Source organism: Schistocerca serialis, chromosome 1 (assembly GCF_023864345.2).
Source record: "Schistocerca serialis cubense isolate TAMUIC-IGC-003099 chromosome 1, iqSchSeri2.2, whole genome shotgun sequence".
NCBI lineage: Eukaryota > Metazoa > Arthropoda > Insecta > Orthoptera > Acrididae > Schistocerca > Schistocerca serialis.
Genome location: NC_064638.1, coordinates 685,668,836 through 685,677,715, shown reverse-complemented (window position 1 = coordinate 685,677,715; position 8,880 = coordinate 685,668,836).

Here is an 8,880-nt window from a genome sequence, read left to right as displayed (position 1 = left end):
AATGAGACCCTTAAAGTAGTAAAGGAGTTTTGCTATTGGGGGAGCAAAAAAACTGATGATGGTCGAAGTAGAGAGGATATAAAATGTAGACTGTCAATGGCAAGGAAACAGTTTCTGAAGAAGGGAAATTGTTAACATCGAATATAGATTTAAGTGTGAGGAAGTCATTTCTGAAAGTATTTGTATGGAGTGTAGCCATGTATGGAAGTGAAACATGGACGATAAATATTTTGGACAAAAAGAGAATAGAAGCTTTTGAAATGTGGTGCTACAGAAGAGTGCTGAAGATTAGATGGGTAGATCACATAACTACTGAGGAGGTACTGAATAGCATTGGGTAGAAGAGGAGTTTGTGGCACAATTTGACTAGAAGAAGGGACCGGTTGGTAGGACATGCTCTGAGGCATCAGGGGATCACAAATTTAGCATTGGAGAGCAGAGTGGAGGGTTAAAATCGTAGAGGGAGACCAAGAGATGAATACACTAAACAGATCCAGCAGGATGTAAGTTGCAGTAGGTACTGGGAAATGAAGAATTTTGCACAGGATAGAGTAGCATGGAGAGCTGCATCAAACCAGTCTCAGGACTGAAGACCACAACAACAACAAATGTTGTTACTACAGCAGGGTTGTATAAAAATGTGAGTTATGTAGAAGCGACAAAGGAGTCGCTATCATCATGTGTACTTATGAGTCAATGACACGTAGAAAACCATTTGCTTCTCTGAGGGTGAGATAAGACAGCTACTAGAGGCAGAAGTGTGGATTGACGACATTAGTTGTATAAAATACAATGGTGCGCCAGTAACAGACTGAGACTTCTCAGACGCACATAGCCAAAATTATTGAATGAAAACTCAAATTGTGGAGTAGAACATTCGCTATTGTGTTTTGACTGACAAGTACGAAAATGTTCTTATGAAACAGCAGTGGAAGACTCCTTTGACGTGAACTAAATTTCTTCAGTCTGTTGTTCGTAGTGTCTGGATGTTGCGTCTACCCACAACTTCAGCGTTGAATTTAATCAACCAAGAACGGCCAATAGCTATGAGGCACATCCATGGCCAATACTGTGCCGGTTTGTACTCTTAATGCTTAATGTTAAGGTTTGAATGCCCATACTAAATATGATCTTCCCTTGCTGCATGCAGTGGGGTGGTGAGAGGTGGTAGAAAGCTTATTGAAGATAACATGTGAGGCCACCAGTAACATGTGCACAGGTTACCATTAGTCGAAGGCGAAAGTTTCAATACCTTGCACTGAAGTGACGATCATTCTCTTTAAGAGTGAATTCATAGTTAGTGCGTAAAAGTAAAGTCGATGTGTTTCAATATCACTAAGAACTGTGACTCATTGCTATCTATCATACACGACTAGAGTGAGTTCCCAGCTGGATATACAGGTATCCCAACGCAGCCACGCGGTTTGAAACTAGAAAACATTTCATCAGCAGCATCCTTGCATGCCGGGAAGCGTTCGTTCACACATAAGTAACGACAGTAGCATTCTGGCAGCACTATGGTAGTCCTGTTGACTCACATTTCCCAATAGTTCCAGGCCAGTCTCTCATTGACGGCCGGAGCATAATTTTCAATTGGCATTAAACCTTTCCGGACGTCTGAGAGATAGTGTAATACTAGCCACAGTAACAAAGGCTTATGACGTCAAAAACTGAAGCAAAAGCGTGAACTCTTCTCAGTAAAGGCCACAAAATAATATTGAGGTTAATGACTAGGAAGTTAACTTTGAATAGTTTTTCCTTTCACCAAACGGTGATGCAGTATTTGGACATGAAAAAGATATATGCTGAGATAGTTTCAATACATATGAAGGCTGGAACTTTAATAGTGGCAACTATTTTTTACAGCCTGTACAAAATAGATACGTGTTTCAAAGTTTTACTGACCTTCAAAGGAGTCACTAGCATTGCGTATAACCCGTTGCCAGCGATGTGGAAGTCGCAGGATACTCTTTGCAGTGCCAGTTATGTTGATAGTTCGAGCAAAGCAGCCTACTGCCCGACGAATTTGTAGCAGTTCTGAAGCGAATGCCATGAAGTGTTTCCTTCAGTTTAGGAATCGAGTTGAACTTATGAGGGCTTAAATCAGGGGAGTACAGTAGGTGCTATAGCACTTCGCAACCACGTCAGTCAAACAAATCAGTAACAGCTTGGAATGCACGTGCTTGAGCATTGTCCTGCAAAATGTTGGTCAGGTCCTGCAGAAAGTGTCATCGCTTCTTTCTCTAAGCTGGTTGTAGGGTGTGTTCTAAAAATGAACAGCTTAGAAACAGAAGTGATGGGACTTTTTGCAGGACCTGACCTTCATTTTGCAGGAAAATGCTCAAGCACATACAGTGCAAGCTGTCAATGATTTGTTTGACTGATGTGGCTGCTAAGTGCTATACCACCTACTGCACTACCCTGATTTAAGCGCTTGTAAATTCAACTCGATTCCTTAACTGAAGGAAACACTTCACAGCATTCGCTTCAGAACTGCTACAGATTCGTTGGGCAGTAAACTGCACCACTCGAACTGTCAACATACCTGGCACTGCTAAGAGTATCCTACGATTTTCACATCGCTAGCAATGCTGGTGACTCTTCTGTTTTTTTTTATTGTTATTTCACTCCCCAAAATGGGGCACGCTGGCAGCGACATAATACGCCACTCTTCAGCCAAAAGAGTTACAGAAAAACGTAATCAAATGAGGAAAGAACACAGAACAGAGAATGGTATAAAATGCAGAATAAACAAGAACAAAAAAAAGATGAGTATAAATGGTAGATTTAAAAACAACATAGGCGAGAGCCACATACACATGCAGAGAAGAGCACTGTGAGTTGACACAAAAACAAAGAAACACTGCAGTGCTAACACAAATGAACAATGCTCGCAACACTGTTGATGCTGGTGGAACGTAGCACTGCACTCAGCACTGGAGAAACACTGACACCACAATGAAAATGTTAAAAATCAGTGCACCAAAGGGGTGAAGGGTAGGAGGGGGGAATAAAAGGGAGGGGGCAGAGACGGTAGGGAAAAACCAGGAGGGGGGAGGAGGGGGCGTTGGAGGGGAGAAGGAAAGGAGCTTGAAGCCCGATGGGTGGGATGAAAAGGAGAAAGAAGGTGGTCGGCAGGGGAAAAGGAGGAAGAGAAGAAGGGAAGGGGGAGAGGGAGAGAGAGGGGGAGCCATGAGGAGAGAGGGAAGAAGGAGGGACTAGATGTGGTAGGAGGGGTAGATGGAAGGCATGAAGACATCATCCGGGAGGCGAAAGCCAACTTGGGCGAGGGTATGGAGCGTGTGGAGGTGGAGACCAGGCGGGACACTGTGGTACAGGTGCGGCAGAGGACTAGGGTGGGAGAGGATGGGGGAAACCAAAGGATGGGGGGGATTCAGTTTGTGGGAGAAGTATAGGATCCATATTCATTCAAGGAACAGGAGGAGATGGCGGAAGGAAAGCACATCATAAAGGATCTGCATGGGGGACAGGAGACGGATATGATAAGTGAGGTAGAGTACATGTCCGGTGACTGCTTTTAAGGTCAGTAAAGCTTTGAAAGACGTATCTATTTTGTATAAGCTGTAAATAAATAGTTGCCACTATTAAAGTTCCAACCCTTGTATATTCACACCGATAGACCAAAGATATGGTTCCATGTAAAACCAATAGCAGCTTTCCATTAAGAAACTGTTCCATTACATTGAATCCAATCATGCCGGCGAGTGGCACCCAGTCGAAGGCAGTTGGCACATCTCCGTAGATGTCGTCGACGTAGAAGTAAGCTCCCACTGCAGCCAGACAGATGGCGCACACTGAGAAAGTCGCCATGCAGAGGGGCCTCCGATCGAACCTCTCGACGACCAGCGACGACACGACGTTTGCACCAAGCGTGACGACTGTCAGGATAATGGAAGAGATGTTCGAGTCAAGCTCGCTTCCACTCTTCTCAAATATGTACGTCGTGTACGTGGCGAGTGGAGTCGACCCTGCCGACATTTGAAATAGAATAAATCCTATCGCTAAGAGCAATGTCCGGCGGTGCACTGGCACCAAGATAACGTCCGTGAACTTTCCTTTGTTTTGCTGTTTCTCACGTATATCTTTATACAACAACTCCAGCTCAAACTTGAGCTCCTCTGGCGTTAGCTGGCCTTTGAGTCTTTCGAGACACTTCACAGCTTCCGCTTCTCTGTGATGCGTGAGAAAGAAGTATGGTGACTCCGGCATCCAGATGAATGTCAAGACGAAGATTATCGGAATTGAGGTGCAGATGAGAGCAACGGTGGTGATGGATAGGTAAGGCCCAATGCAATACACGAGCAGGGTGCCACACTGCATAAGAATGTAATGGATCACAACTAGCGTCCCCCTTAGATCGGTGTCGGCTATCTCACACAGAAAAACAGGTAAGGCAGTAATAATGGCACCGGCTCCCAAGCTTCCAATCGCTCGTGCTGCGAGCAGCATTCCATAGGAATCGGCGAATGCCACCATCAACCACCAGATGACAAAAGGTCCAGCTCCAAAAAGGGCCACTTTCTTGCGCCCCACTGCGTCCACTGCATAGCCGGTGGCAAATATAGTCACCAGCATGGTGAGTGAGTTGATGGAGGCCAGCCAAGACCCCTCGTCAGGGGTGAGTGGAATTGGCGAATCTTCTGCCTCCAGGATCGGCAGAGTCGTTCCAGGCCAACCCATGAAGGTACCGTAGCATGTGTAGACCAACGACGCTGTAACAAAACAAAAAGAAGCCCATATGAATGTACTAGCTGGGAGATCCCTGCCACGTAATGTGAAAACTTGATGAGGGGTGACATGGTCACCTTGAAAGTAACAATGGTTGAATATTTGGGAATACGTGGAAATGAAAACAGTCTTTGCGCGGAAATTTCATCTGCTTACAGCTGCAGTACTGCAAAGTGTGCTAACATGGCTGCAAGTCACGAGCCATGAGTGTTTACCACAGTTTTATTACGTGACGAGGGCAGTCACGGCTATTAATTTTATTTGCTTCTTTTACTGAGTTCAAGGGTGAAGATCATAACGATCGAAACCGGTTATTACACCGAATGTAATTAATTGTCAAAGAGTGTTTTGGTTACCTTGTGTTCTTTAGCGAGCAAAAGTTGATCTAGGAAACTAAATAGTCAATTTAGTGCTTCCTCACGGTAAAAATACGATTATCAAAGAACAAATCGAATGAAGAATTTAAAAAAAAAAATTGGCTCACGAACGCAGAGAAAGTACAAAATTGTTCATGGTTTCTCAGAGATTATTTTTGATGCAATGAAATCGGAGAAAAAAATGACCAAACCTGACAACAGCATTCGTATTTCTTATCTCGCTAAGCAGAATAGAGGGTTAAATCAGCTATCTTAAAGAAGGAAGACGAGCGAAAGCCAGGTAATCAGCCGAAACTAGTGATTATGCTACGAATCGAATGACAGAAGTAGATAATGTATTGTCTATTGGGTTAAGAAAAAGATACTTGAGTGAATTTTCACTATGCAGCGGAGTTTGCGCTGAAATGAAACTTCCTGGCAGACCAACACTATGTGGCAGACCCAACTCTGGATCTTTGCCTCTCGTGGGCAAGTATTTTACTATCTGAGCTACCCAAACACGACTCAAAAACCATCCTCACAGCTTGCTGGCCGGGGTGGCCAAGCGGTTAAAGGCGCTACATTCTGGAACCGCGCGGCCGCTACGGTCGCAGGTTAGAATCCTGCCTCGGGCATGGATGTGTGTGATGTCCTCAGGTTAGTTAAGTTTAAGTAGTTCTAAGTTCTAGGGGACTGATGACTTTAAGTCCCATAGTGCTCAGAACCAACCATCCTCACAGCTTCACTACAGCTAGTGCCTCGTCTCATACCTTCCAAACTTCACAGAAGTTCTTCCGCGAAACTTGCAAGACTACCACTCCTATGGACGATATCTAACGTATGGTCTGCACAACGGCGGAGCGTCGATGGTGCGGAGTGACGACGTCGACGATGACCAAATTACATGCTGGGGACAAAGTTACTCAAGGCAGAGGCCCAGTTACGCAGCTGCCAATCCTGTCAAGTGGCATGGCTGCCTTGCCCCTCCCCGATCCCTACTGACGGAATTCCACTGCACTCCTGGGCTCTACTCCTAACATACCAAATCGCAGCGATTAGCTCTAAGAACATTAGCTCTCGAGACAAAATTCAACTACTGCGTGAGATGATGTTGGCATTGGACATCCAAATTGCGCAACTGCAGGAGGTACACTTGGCCATACTTGAAAGCGTCGTTGCTATACCACTTATTCCTCCTCTAGTGACCACCTCTAACAACAGTAACTCTCGAGACAAAAATCAACTACTGCGTGAGATGATGTTAGCATTGGGCATCAAAATTGCACAACTGCAATAGGTACACTTGACCATACTTGAGGGCGTCGTTGCTATATCACTTATTCCTCCTCTAGTGACCACCTTGGATAGGGTGCAGCACTACAACCATGAGGGCATCCTTATAACTAACGTCATATACATTCCGTCTGCAAGAGGCATCGCGCTCGTCGTCGTGGGGACATGTATTGTAAGGCGCCACCCACAGACACACAGAAACCGCTTCTAATCAAAAGAAATCGCCAGTTTATTTTTTGGTAACTGTGACCATTATTTGCTTGTGAATGATTTTAATTGAGTCATGCACCCTAAGGATCAAATGAGCCACTACAACACCTGTCGCCTGTGATATGTTCCACTGCGACACTTGGGATGTTTAGCAGGCCAATGCACCTAGACATAAAATACGGATCACTCGTTGAACACCTTGACAGGATTTACGTCTCTCGGGGACTGACACCTGCACTCCATGGTCATTTCAGACCACTGTGCTTACATGTGCAATATTCTCTTCCCGCAAAAAGTGGACTAGTGCTGTAGTGTGTCGTGGAAGTTAAACACCTCCCACCTCCACAATCCCTATGTCTTCAATCGTTACTGACACCCACGAACGACGACTGTCTAGGTACTGCACAACCTTAAATTGATGCTTGCAAGTGCCAAACCTGACATGCGATGTACCTCTATCTCGGAACTTCCTGGCAGATTCAAACTGTGTGCCGGACCGAGACTCGAACTCGGGACCTTTGCCTTCGCGGGCAAGTGCTCTATTGGCAGAAGTAAAGCTGCCAGGACGGGCGTGAGGCGTGCTTGGGTAGCTCAGTTGGTAGAGCACCTGCCCGCGAAAGGCAAAGGTCCCGAGTTCGAGTCTCGGTCCGGCACACAGTTTTAATCTGCCAGGAAGTTTCATATCAGCGCACACTCCGCTGCAGAGTGAAAATCTCATTCTATCTTTATCTCATATGACAAGCAATACTACCAACTGTATCTAAGCCGTTCTCCTCGACTTACACGTCCAGCCGGCCTCCCATGAAACCCGGAGGAACGAAGCAGGATTAAGGCACAAATCGTGATTCTGGCACTCCGTAGACTGCAGGGGGCGTATGTGAGGACCAGATTCAGGATTCAGCGGTACAGGAACAACCCTCCTCCCAGTGATCTACATCTGTCGCGCCCAATGCGTCACTTCTGTCAGGCGAAATCGTCGGTGCCTTTGTAGACTACCACACAATGTACCAGGAGGAGCCGTTCAAAACTCGTGCTGAGGAAGTTGTGTTACCACACATCGCGCGCCCTTGACGGCGACAATTCAGATGAGCTGACGAAGGTGGTTTGAGTAAGACGAGAGCCGCGACGCAATCAACAGAGATGCTTTGAATAAGTGGCCTGGAGGCGATGGACTGCCGACAAAATTTTATAGCGCCTTCCTTGCGTTAATGAGATCGCAATGGATGCCAATTTTTCATGAACTGCTGACGATATACAACGCTGTTCTGCCAATCTTTGCCACAGGTAATAATTACACTCTTCTACAAATCAGTGCCCAGAGATTAACGCTGCCTCCTAGAAACACCTTACCGCAAGACACTCCCTTGCATTCTATTCCTGGAACAGACAATTTCGGGTGGCCCAGTTAACATACAAACGACTACAAGTGAATGTCGCAATTTAATCTCATCGGCAGCGGCGTGCAGACTTCGTGGCGCGGTGGTTGCCATTGATTTTGACAGCGCATCCGACAAGTTGCAGTATCGTTTTCTGTTCTCCGTCAAGGGCCAAATGAGCAAATGAGTTGCCCACTCCCGTTATTGATATCATACAGTGCCTGTACGGCAGTGCTGAACTCCGGCTTCAGGTCAATGAACATACGGTGGGACTAGCGATCATGTGTCGCTCCATTACACAAGGTTGATCACTTGTGACACTACTTTAAGCCATAAGCCTGGAGCCTCTCATCGAGAAACTGACCACCCAGTTTGTGGTCTCGCGTTGCGACAGCACACTTTTCGTTGTCATGCATAAGCGGACGACCTCCTCCCCTTAGTTCGCTCACAGACCAAAACACACACGGTACTCGATTTCATATCAATTTACGGAAATGCAACGGACAGTACCATGAATGTTGCTAAATCCTTGGCAATGCCAAGTGGACGCTGCCTCTCACGCGACGACTGAGCACCTCCAGTGCATGGAGGGCCTTCGATACCTTTCTCCTCCTACGTGCGCTCCTCCGGTGGCATCACTTTTCGGCATACCTCCGCCGACACGATTTTTTTACAACGTGTCGAATACCTCAGTCAATATAGGGCATCCAGGACGGTCGACATTGCACAGGTGTTTCCACTGCCATCAGTTAGGGTACGCAGCCTCCAGGTCGCGTTATGATACTTTCTTACTGCTGGTACGCTCCTTAAGGTCCGTTACGAAACGCTCACCTTGCGCCCTCAGACGGGGGCTTCAGCCTCGCTAATGTTCGACATTGGGCGGCGTCCTTGTACAT